The sequence below is a fragment of the Miniopterus natalensis genome, chromosome 2 (assembly GCF_054644295.1).
Source record: "Miniopterus natalensis isolate mMinNat1 chromosome 2, mMinNat1.hap1, whole genome shotgun sequence".
Taxonomy (NCBI): Eukaryota; Metazoa; Chordata; class Mammalia; order Chiroptera; family Miniopteridae; genus Miniopterus; species Miniopterus natalensis.
The window spans coordinates 145,643,991-145,652,869 of NC_142082.1; the positions used below are offsets into that span (position 1 = coordinate 145,643,991).

The 8,879-nt window shown below is 40.8% G+C and overlaps 1 non-coding gene across 1 annotated transcript; it reads right to left on the reverse strand.

The window, feature by feature from the left end:
- Positions 1-8,507: 8,507 nt before the first annotated feature.
- On the reverse strand, positions 8,508-8,612 carry LOC148093872 (U6 spliceosomal RNA). The gene has a single exon (XR_015714105.1). It is a non-coding gene; the product is annotated as a U6 spliceosomal RNA (small nuclear RNA).
- Between the last annotated feature and the right edge of the window lie 267 nt (positions 8,613-8,879).

The following is an 8,879-nucleotide window of genomic DNA, read 5'->3' on the forward strand; positions in this document are numbered from 1 at the left end:
TAAAACTTACACAGGGTTAACGTTTATTGTGGGTCTGATTATTCACATAGACTCAAAGTATCACCCCAGAGGTTACTTATAATTATAAAGGGAAGAGATCCCTTTGTGGGCTTGCTCAGTGGGATGCAACTGAATCTTTGCATTGAACTTCTGAGAGTCCACTCCTACCCTGTGATTTAAATTGCCTACGTCCTTCCAGCTCACTCTGTCTACTTTAGGGCATTCCCCTGGGTCTGTGAAAAACCAGAAAGTTTGAGAATCAAGCTGGTGAATTCTAGGAGAGGAAGAGAGAAACTAGAGAGGTTCACGTCTATGCATTAGCCAAACTGCTTTTCAAAAGCACCTTGCATCATAAAACTTTTAAGTAGTCGAAGAGAAAAATGTGTTTATTTTTACTGTTTACTAAATACAAATCTATGGATAAGCATTTGGAATACTACTTGTGTTCAGAAATTGCTCTGGGACAAAAGGATTAAAGCAGAGAATCCCAAAGAAATTGAGCATTTGGTTTCTGTCTGTATGAATCAGGGTTCTCCAGAGAAACAGGACCAATAGGATAAGATTTGTTTTAAGGAATTGACTCACATGATTATGGAGGGCTAGCAAGTCCCAAATCTGCAGAGTAAACTGGCAGGCTGGAGACCCAGAAAAGGGCCAGTGCTGTGATTCAAGCCCACAGGTCATCAGGCTGAAGACTCAGGAAAGAGTCAGTGTTGCCCTTCAGGTTCAATTACCTCTTGCTCTGGGGAGGTCAAGCTTTTGTTCTATTCAGGCCTTCAGCTGATTGGGTGAGGCCCACTCACATTATGGAGGACATCTGTTTTACTCAAAGTCCACTGATTAAAATGTTAATGTCATCCAAAAACACCCTCATAGAAACATCCAGAATTATGTTTGACCACATATTTGGGCACCGTGACCCAGACAATTACACATAAAAATATCCATACACGGTATATTTTATAAAAAAAAATTTCCATTACAGTTGACATATAATATTATTTTGTATCTGTTTCAGGTGTACAGCTTAGTGGTTAGACATTTATATAATTGACAAAGTGATTCCCCCAGTAAGTCTAGTACCCACCTGGTACCATACATAGTTACTACCATATTAGTATATGAAGAGAAAAGCGTGGGGTGACACACAAAACAATAGAAATGAGTGACTAAGAGCAGGTTTTAGATTCAGAAGACTTGAACTTAAATCCTGCTTCCACCCCTTGGTAAGTGGGTGGAAACTTTGGGGAAGGTACCACAGATGCTCAAATTAGGTAAACCTGGAAATAAAGCGAGTTTTTATTTTTCCAGTGAGAGGACATTAAATTTTTTTGTGTGTGTCAACTTAAATATATAAACATAAGAGAACAGATTTAAATGTAAGATATAATTGCAATGTTTACATATTTAGTTACATGTACATATTTAAAAATTGATTTTATATGAAAAAACTTCATTATTTTAGAAGTATTGCTTTTTTTAAGTCTCATTCTTCATGAAATACTTTGATTCAAATTCTTCCCCAGCATCTTTAACATCAGTGCCTTTGTCATTCCTTCGGCTACTTTATGAGTTACTGCATAGTTTTTTGGAGTCTCTCTTCACATCCATCAAAATTGTGTGAGAATCCAAACTTTGAATCTCTGTTTGATGCTATCACTGGAAATTGTATCCCATCCCATAAAAGTATACATTTGCATAACAGTAGGAGGTAAATTTTTAAATTCATTAGGTGAACAATTGTTATGTTTACAACATGATCTCTTAGAGTAATTTAAAAAGACTTGAGTTGTCTGGCTAGTGTGGTTCAGTGGTTGGGAATCGACCCATGGTTCGATTCCCAGTCAGGGCACATGCCCAGGTTGCGGACTCAATCCCTAGTAGGGGGCACGCAGGAGGCAGCAGCTGATCAATGTTTCTCTCTCAAAGATGTTTCTCTCTCTCTATCCCTCTCCCTTCCTCTCTCTGAAATCAATAAATATATAAAAAATAAAAAGACTGAGTCATAAGTTTTATTCATTGCCCTCCCAACTCCCAAGTAATCAATAAATCTAGGTTAAATGACTTTGTCTCTTTTTTGTTAAATATATAAATTCTAACAGATTACTTTCACGATCATCCAAAACTAGCATCAATTATCATTTCAGATAAATATATTTTTCTCATACTATTCTGATGTTCAAAGTTAATAACTTAAGCAGTGTCTTATATATAATATATTTGGACATACATGGGACTTATTTTTTTATGGTGATAATGGAAGTAATTGTCTTTTTGGATTATAATGAAGATTAAATGAGATAATTTAAATAAGTTCATTGGTGTAATGCCTGAACATGGTAAGAGCTCTAAAAGGTTTATTATGATGATGATGATGCAATGTAGTAGTATGTTATAGATGTCACTGAGACAGGCCAGTAAGCCAGGACAAGCGGAATAGGAAAACTGAGACAGATAGTTAAACAACAGTTTGCCGCCATCTAGAAAATCTAGATGCCAAGCAGTTTGCAACCACACTTAAGAGTAAATAGTTTGCACTTCTCCCCAACCAGAGGGTAATAGCTTAAATCACCCTACTCAGGGAGACAGATAACAGAAATCCAATTAGTGCCATTTGCTAACCATACCCAAGGACAGATGAAGTTAAGAGAATAAATCTCATTTTGGCTCATCAGCATAAAGTTGATGACTATTCCATTGAAATCCTCCCGGTAAGACCTGCCCTAAATGCCCAGCCTTTAAAACTCCTCAAAACAAAGGTCCTGACTGGTGCATAGTCTCCTTCCAGGGAGCACGCCCTCGCCTCCCCCATCTTTAACCCACAGACATGCATCTCTTAAACTCTAAGGGACCCCATGAGGTTTGCAACCAGGGGAGCAATGGGCAGTGGCAGTTCATCCTGGGCAAAGCCCCTGAGCCTGTCCCCAAGGCCCCTTTTTCTTTTATTTCTTAGTGAGCCGAAGCAGACCAGCCTAGGCTCGTTTCCCCAGCCCTTTCTTGTTTCAGTCCCCAGCTTTCACAAACGCCCTCTGAAATTCATCTGGACTCATATTGTGAAATTTTTCCTGCACCAAGTCAGGAACCCACACACTACCAGCTGCCCCTAAGCAGACCTGTTCAGGACCAAGTCCCCTGTCTGACAATATCACCTTCTTACTCCATAGTAAGTGAGAAACAAAATAAAATGGACTTGGGATTCTTTTCTTCTTTCTCCAATTGTGGATTAGATGCCAGGCTTGTTTTGACTCTGCAGCCTTCCTCCAAGCTGTCAGATTTCACTGAGGTGCATAATGCATCATGACAGTGACCACCAGTTACAGCCTCCTGCTTATAACCCATTAGGACACTACAAAAACTGGTTACGTATGTCCTTCCTCATCTTGCCACATTCAGGCAGCTCTATTTCCCAAGTACGGCAGCTGTTTAGATATCTTACAGGGTCCAAGGTCAGGATCCTGCGCGTATGATTAGTTACCGTGGAATAGTGCTGCCTCCTTCTGAAAGGCCGGAGACTTCGCTCCTTCAATCAGATTAGCCCCTTAGGCAAAATTGAGTTAGATAACAACTTCAGAAGTCACTTTTGTCAAAAAAAAATTTAAAAAAATCTCAAAACACAGATAAAGAGAAAAACCCCCTCAAACCTCCTTGATAATAATAGTAGCAGAACCATTGTTTTAGCACCTCTATAGTTTGTGTTTCAAGGGAGGGGCTAAATAGCTTGTGTCACCCTGTAGGTCTCTCTATATTCATCCTGAAACTGGCCAATTATAAAAATAACACCAAACTTGGAATTTTCCCCATAACTGTTATCTTCTTCATCCCATAAATTTAAAGATCAATCTCAGTACAACCTGTGTTGCAGTTTGAGTTAAGTAGGTGTGATTATTAGGGTGAGTCAGGAGAACCTGACAATGTGATTTCTTGTCACATTAAAGGAAGTACTATCCTTATGGTTCATAGAAGGAAAGGTACTTTAAGGCAATTTGGCTCAGGTTGGGAGAATATTTCACTATGAGAGTGGATTTTAGTTTGACAAGGAAAGCAGGCAGACAGATGTGTATCAAATAGCATCTGTAGCATATGAAAATTAAGTTTTCACAGCCAGTGATATAAATATAGTAATGTTTCTCATTTTAAAGTGTCATTTACGTCAACCAGAAATATGATATATTAGGGAGAAAATTCACTGTCTATAAATAGTACTGCCCTGGAGTCCTCATACATGGGTACATGGACAAGTGGACAAGTGTGGTGGGAATTCCTTTCCATGAATATGGCTTAAATTCAACTGTCCACACCACATTGCTGTTTGGTTGTCTTAAAGCACATTTAACTCCCTATCCTCTCTCCCAAACTAGGTCTTCTTCCTGCATTTCCTCTTTGTATATGGCACCATCATCCATTTAACTGCATAAAGCACAGACCCAGAAATCATCCCAGATACCTCCTTCTTTCTTTCCTCCTCATGTAATTCATCCCACCTCTTCTGCAACTGTTCACATTCCTTCCTTTCCACTGAGACCATCCTAGTCCAAGTCACCATCAGAAGTCGCCTGTCTTACCACTGTGGCCTTGTGTTTTAAATGTACCTGTGATTTGTTTTAATCAAGTATGATAAGGCCTGCAGACACGGAAATCATTGTCATTGTCACCAGAAAGGGACCATGCCCAGAGGAGGTCTGCCTCGGGCCAGCCTGTAGTGTGTGAGTTTTTTACTTCATGCAGGAAAGATTTCACAGTACAAGTCCAGGTGATTTTGAGAGTACGTTTATTAATGCTGGGGACAGTGAAACAAAGGAAGGGCTTAGGATAGAAAAAACAACAGGAGAGAGCCTAGGCAGGGCTATTTTGTCTCTCTCAGAAACATTTTAGGAAAGAAGTGAGCCATGGCAGGGCTGCTGTCAGCTCACTGAAGAGTCAGAGAAATGGGGGCCTTGGAGATAGGTTCAGGGGTTTAACCCAGGACAAGCTGCTGCTGCCCGCTACTCCCCTGGCTGCAAGTCCTGTAGGGACCCTTAGAGTTTAGGAGAAAGAAAGTTCACACCCAAGAAAGAAACGGGTAAGAAAGGCATGGGCATGCTCTAGAGAGAGATGGAGCTGGCATCCTTTGTCTTGGGGGTTTTATCTCTCCTCTGTAGGTGGGGAATTTTAGGGGAGATCACAGGGGAGAGTCTCAGCAGAATATTCATCAGCTTTCCAGGAGTGTTTTTTAATATGTTGATGTACCAAAGTGAGCACAAAGAGGGACCAAGGTCATCTGTTTGGCTCTAACTGGGTTTTCTGTTATTTATTCCCCTGACCTCATCTGTCTTTGGGTTTGGCTAGCACTAATGGCACTAATTGGGTCTCTGTTACCTATCTCCCTGACCAGGGTGATTTAAGCTATTTACTCTCTAGTTGAGGAAGAGAGGTATAAACCATTTGCTCTTAAATGTCCTTGGTTAGAGAGATAAGATCTTGTGTTATACTAGTTGGCTGTAAATTGCTCAAATTGTTTGGCTCCATTGGTCTAACCGTCTGTATCAATTTCCCTTTTCCCCTTGTCAAAAATCCTCCTAACGTCTAACTCTCCTGCCTCATCATGAAGGAAGAAGTTTATAGTCATAGATCTCTAGAAACAGGAGGCATGGCAGGCCACTCAAGGGGCCCATGTGGGGGAATAGCAGGGTTGGTCTGGAGGCAGGGGGGGTGAGGGGAAAATGTGAGCAACAGCCTTTATTGAGGTGTTCCTGGGAAGAAAGGGGAGAGACAGTGTAAGCAGGCTTAGGATTGACTAGTTTGAATAATTTCAGTGGTCTCAGGGGCATGGGGCTATCCCTAGCTGTCTGGTACCTAGCCATCAGGTGATCAGGGCAGGTGGATAGTGGCCTGGATAAAGGAGGTGGTTGGAGATCTGGACTTTGGATTGGTTGGGCTGTATATGAAGGGAGCACTTGTAGGCAGGCCCTCTACTATCTCTACAAATTGGCTTGCTCTGGGAGAGGCAGCAAGTCCCCAAATGTCAAAACATCAGAAACACCTGGTTAATGTACCTTATACACACTCTCCCCAACCAGAGTGAGATCCTTCAAATAATATGAAGTTTCGCCCGGCCAGGCGTGGCTCAGCGGTTGAGCGTCGACCTAGGATCCAGGCGATTGGGGTTCGATTCCCTGTCAGGGCACATGCCCGGGTTGCGGGCTTGATCAATGACTCTCTCATCATTGATGTTTCTATTTCTCTCTCTTTCCCTCTCCTTTCCTCTGTCTGAAATCAATAAAGATATATTTTAAAAAAAAAAGATTTCATAAAATTGCATGCTTGAAACCTACATAATCTTATTAACCATTGTCACCCCAATAAACTTAATTTTTAAAAAAGAGAGAAATTCTAAAAATACAAATAGGAAAACATCACTGCTCAGTTCTAAATCCACCCTTAGCTTCCCATTGCTTTCTGAGAAGGCCCTGAATGATCTGGTCCCTCCCTACCTGTTGAGCCTACCTCCCTTTGCACCCCCTTCCCTTTACGAACCCCATCCCTACTAGCTTGCTCTCAGCTCTTCAAAGGGGCATGTTTCCTCCCTGGACCTTTACAAGTACAGTTGACTCTGAGTGGAACATTCTTCCCCACTTCCTCTTACCCATGTTGGTGCCTAACCACTCCGGAGATATCAGCGCAAGCATCACTTCCTCAGCAAGGCCTTCCCCTCCATCCTCAGGCCCCGCCCTGCTCCCTGTTTGAAAGAGCATTTCATGATCTTCCTTCAGTGTACTTATCAAAGTTTGTGATTATATGCTTGTTTGTGAGATTAATTTCTGCTGCCTGGGATCCATGAAGCAGGACTGTGTCCATTTGACTCACATTATGTCCCTAATTCCTAGCGGAGCGCCCCGGTAAATATGGAAACCTTCAATAAATATATGTTGAATGAGAGAACAAGTGCCAGCCCTGGTTTAGAATATAGGCAGTATTTTCAGCTGGAAGACTGAATTGGAGGAACAGAAAGGTTTTCCTGAGACTGCTTTAAAAAAACCACTCGAAGCTGATGTGTAATTGCTCTGAGCGATATGTTATGGGAAGTGATGGGGGCCATACTGAACTGTCTCTACTGGGCACTGTGTGTCACAGCAATACGACATCTGACATGATTTGGAGCATGAAGGAAATAGATTATGAAAAGTAGTAAGTATGTGGAAATTTTTCTCCCTTTTCATGAGGATCATCTGAAAATTGCCCTTGGGTCAATGGCATGTTTTTTGGCTGACTCTTCGGGAATGATGAGAAAAGGTGGCCTGTAGGAAGCTCTTCTTAGATTGTATGTAGAAAGGGAAACTTTGACTTGCTTTTCTAAAAATCACGCCTTATAAAAATTTAGTTATAAAAACATGACACAATGTTAACTATTCCTCAGATATTTATTGTGAGGAAAGAATCCTGAAAAAACAACAACCAAGTATCTATACCTTGCATTAGTTAAAATTAGACTGGAGCTCTGGAGTAGCCTGGGAAGAGTGCTTGGATTTCAAATTTAAAAAAAGATAGAGGATAGCAAGTGAGTAACCCACTGCAGCATAACTAAAGTGTCATGGGACAGAGCAGACAATTGCCTGTCAAAAAGGCTCTGCTGTCCAACAGATGTCAAAGCTGTTCCATCTAGATAATTTCTGAAGGCACAGTTGCATTTAAAAATCTTTCTTATAGTATGACCCTCCACTTCCCCACTTCCCTGCTTTGTTGTCCCTACAGCTCATCTTCTCTTTGCACAAGAGGAAGCAATACAAAAATTTGACCAGGTGAGGCAGAGACTTGAGGCAATAAGCCAGGTCAGATGTCCCAACTGGACGGTGATGGTGCTGTGGTGAATATTTGATCTGCAGAATACTTTTGATTTGTCCTACAAAGGGTTTAAAGTTAATGAAGAATCTATAACCTTTAAAATTAAGACACTGCACATTAGTATCCATATCTTTAATTGAAAACTGGGGCATGCTGAGTGTCCTGAGTCTGCTCCTACTCGGCCCTGTTGCTCTTGCTGAGCTGAGCCCTTATAAAGAGCACTCACTCACCAGTGCGTCAGAGGCCCTGTGTGGCCCTTTTCACATTTTTACATTATCTGCCTGGCTCCTGCAGGCATTTGACTTTGTGATCTTAAAATAGATGATATAAGCAATTACATTAATTCTCCATTTGCTCCGACTGTAAAGTGAGTCTTTTATAGTGTAATCCACACAAATAGGTCCTTTCTAAGATCCACAAGACTAGCACAGTTTACAGTGAGCACAGTGAGATGATGACATATTTTGTGAATCAGCTCTTTGTGGAGCTTTAAATATGTAATTCCCTTAGAACTTGTTCTCTTAAACATTTAAAACACTCATTCCTTACAGAATTCTCACATGTTTCTCTTCATTTTTGTGGCAAAAGAAGAAGTTACTGGGCTACTTGATTCCTAGGATGCAAAAGATGGCATGCAGTGGCTATTTATAAATGTCACTGGGTCATTATTTTATTTCTTGAATACCCCAAATACCTTAGCTTGTGAATACCCTAATGTGTTTTTGCTTTGCACAGGGGCGATGCTGATCTCTGTATTGTTCCAATTTTAGTATATGTGCTGCTGAAGTGAGCACTACCCTGATATTGTTTTAAGAAAAATTACAAATGGCATGGTGCTTACCTAGAAGCTAGTTTGTAACTATCTCCTTTACCTTTCACTTCTTCTTCACTCTCAAATAGCTTGCATAAAATTAGAATAATTAGGTAATATAGGAGAACAAGGAAATGGAATCAAAATATGGATCAGGAAAAAAATGTATAAATACATAAATCAAGAAACACCATATTTGCTGCTTGTATTCTATGGGCTGAAACATTTTTAATGTTAATGTGTCCCTACT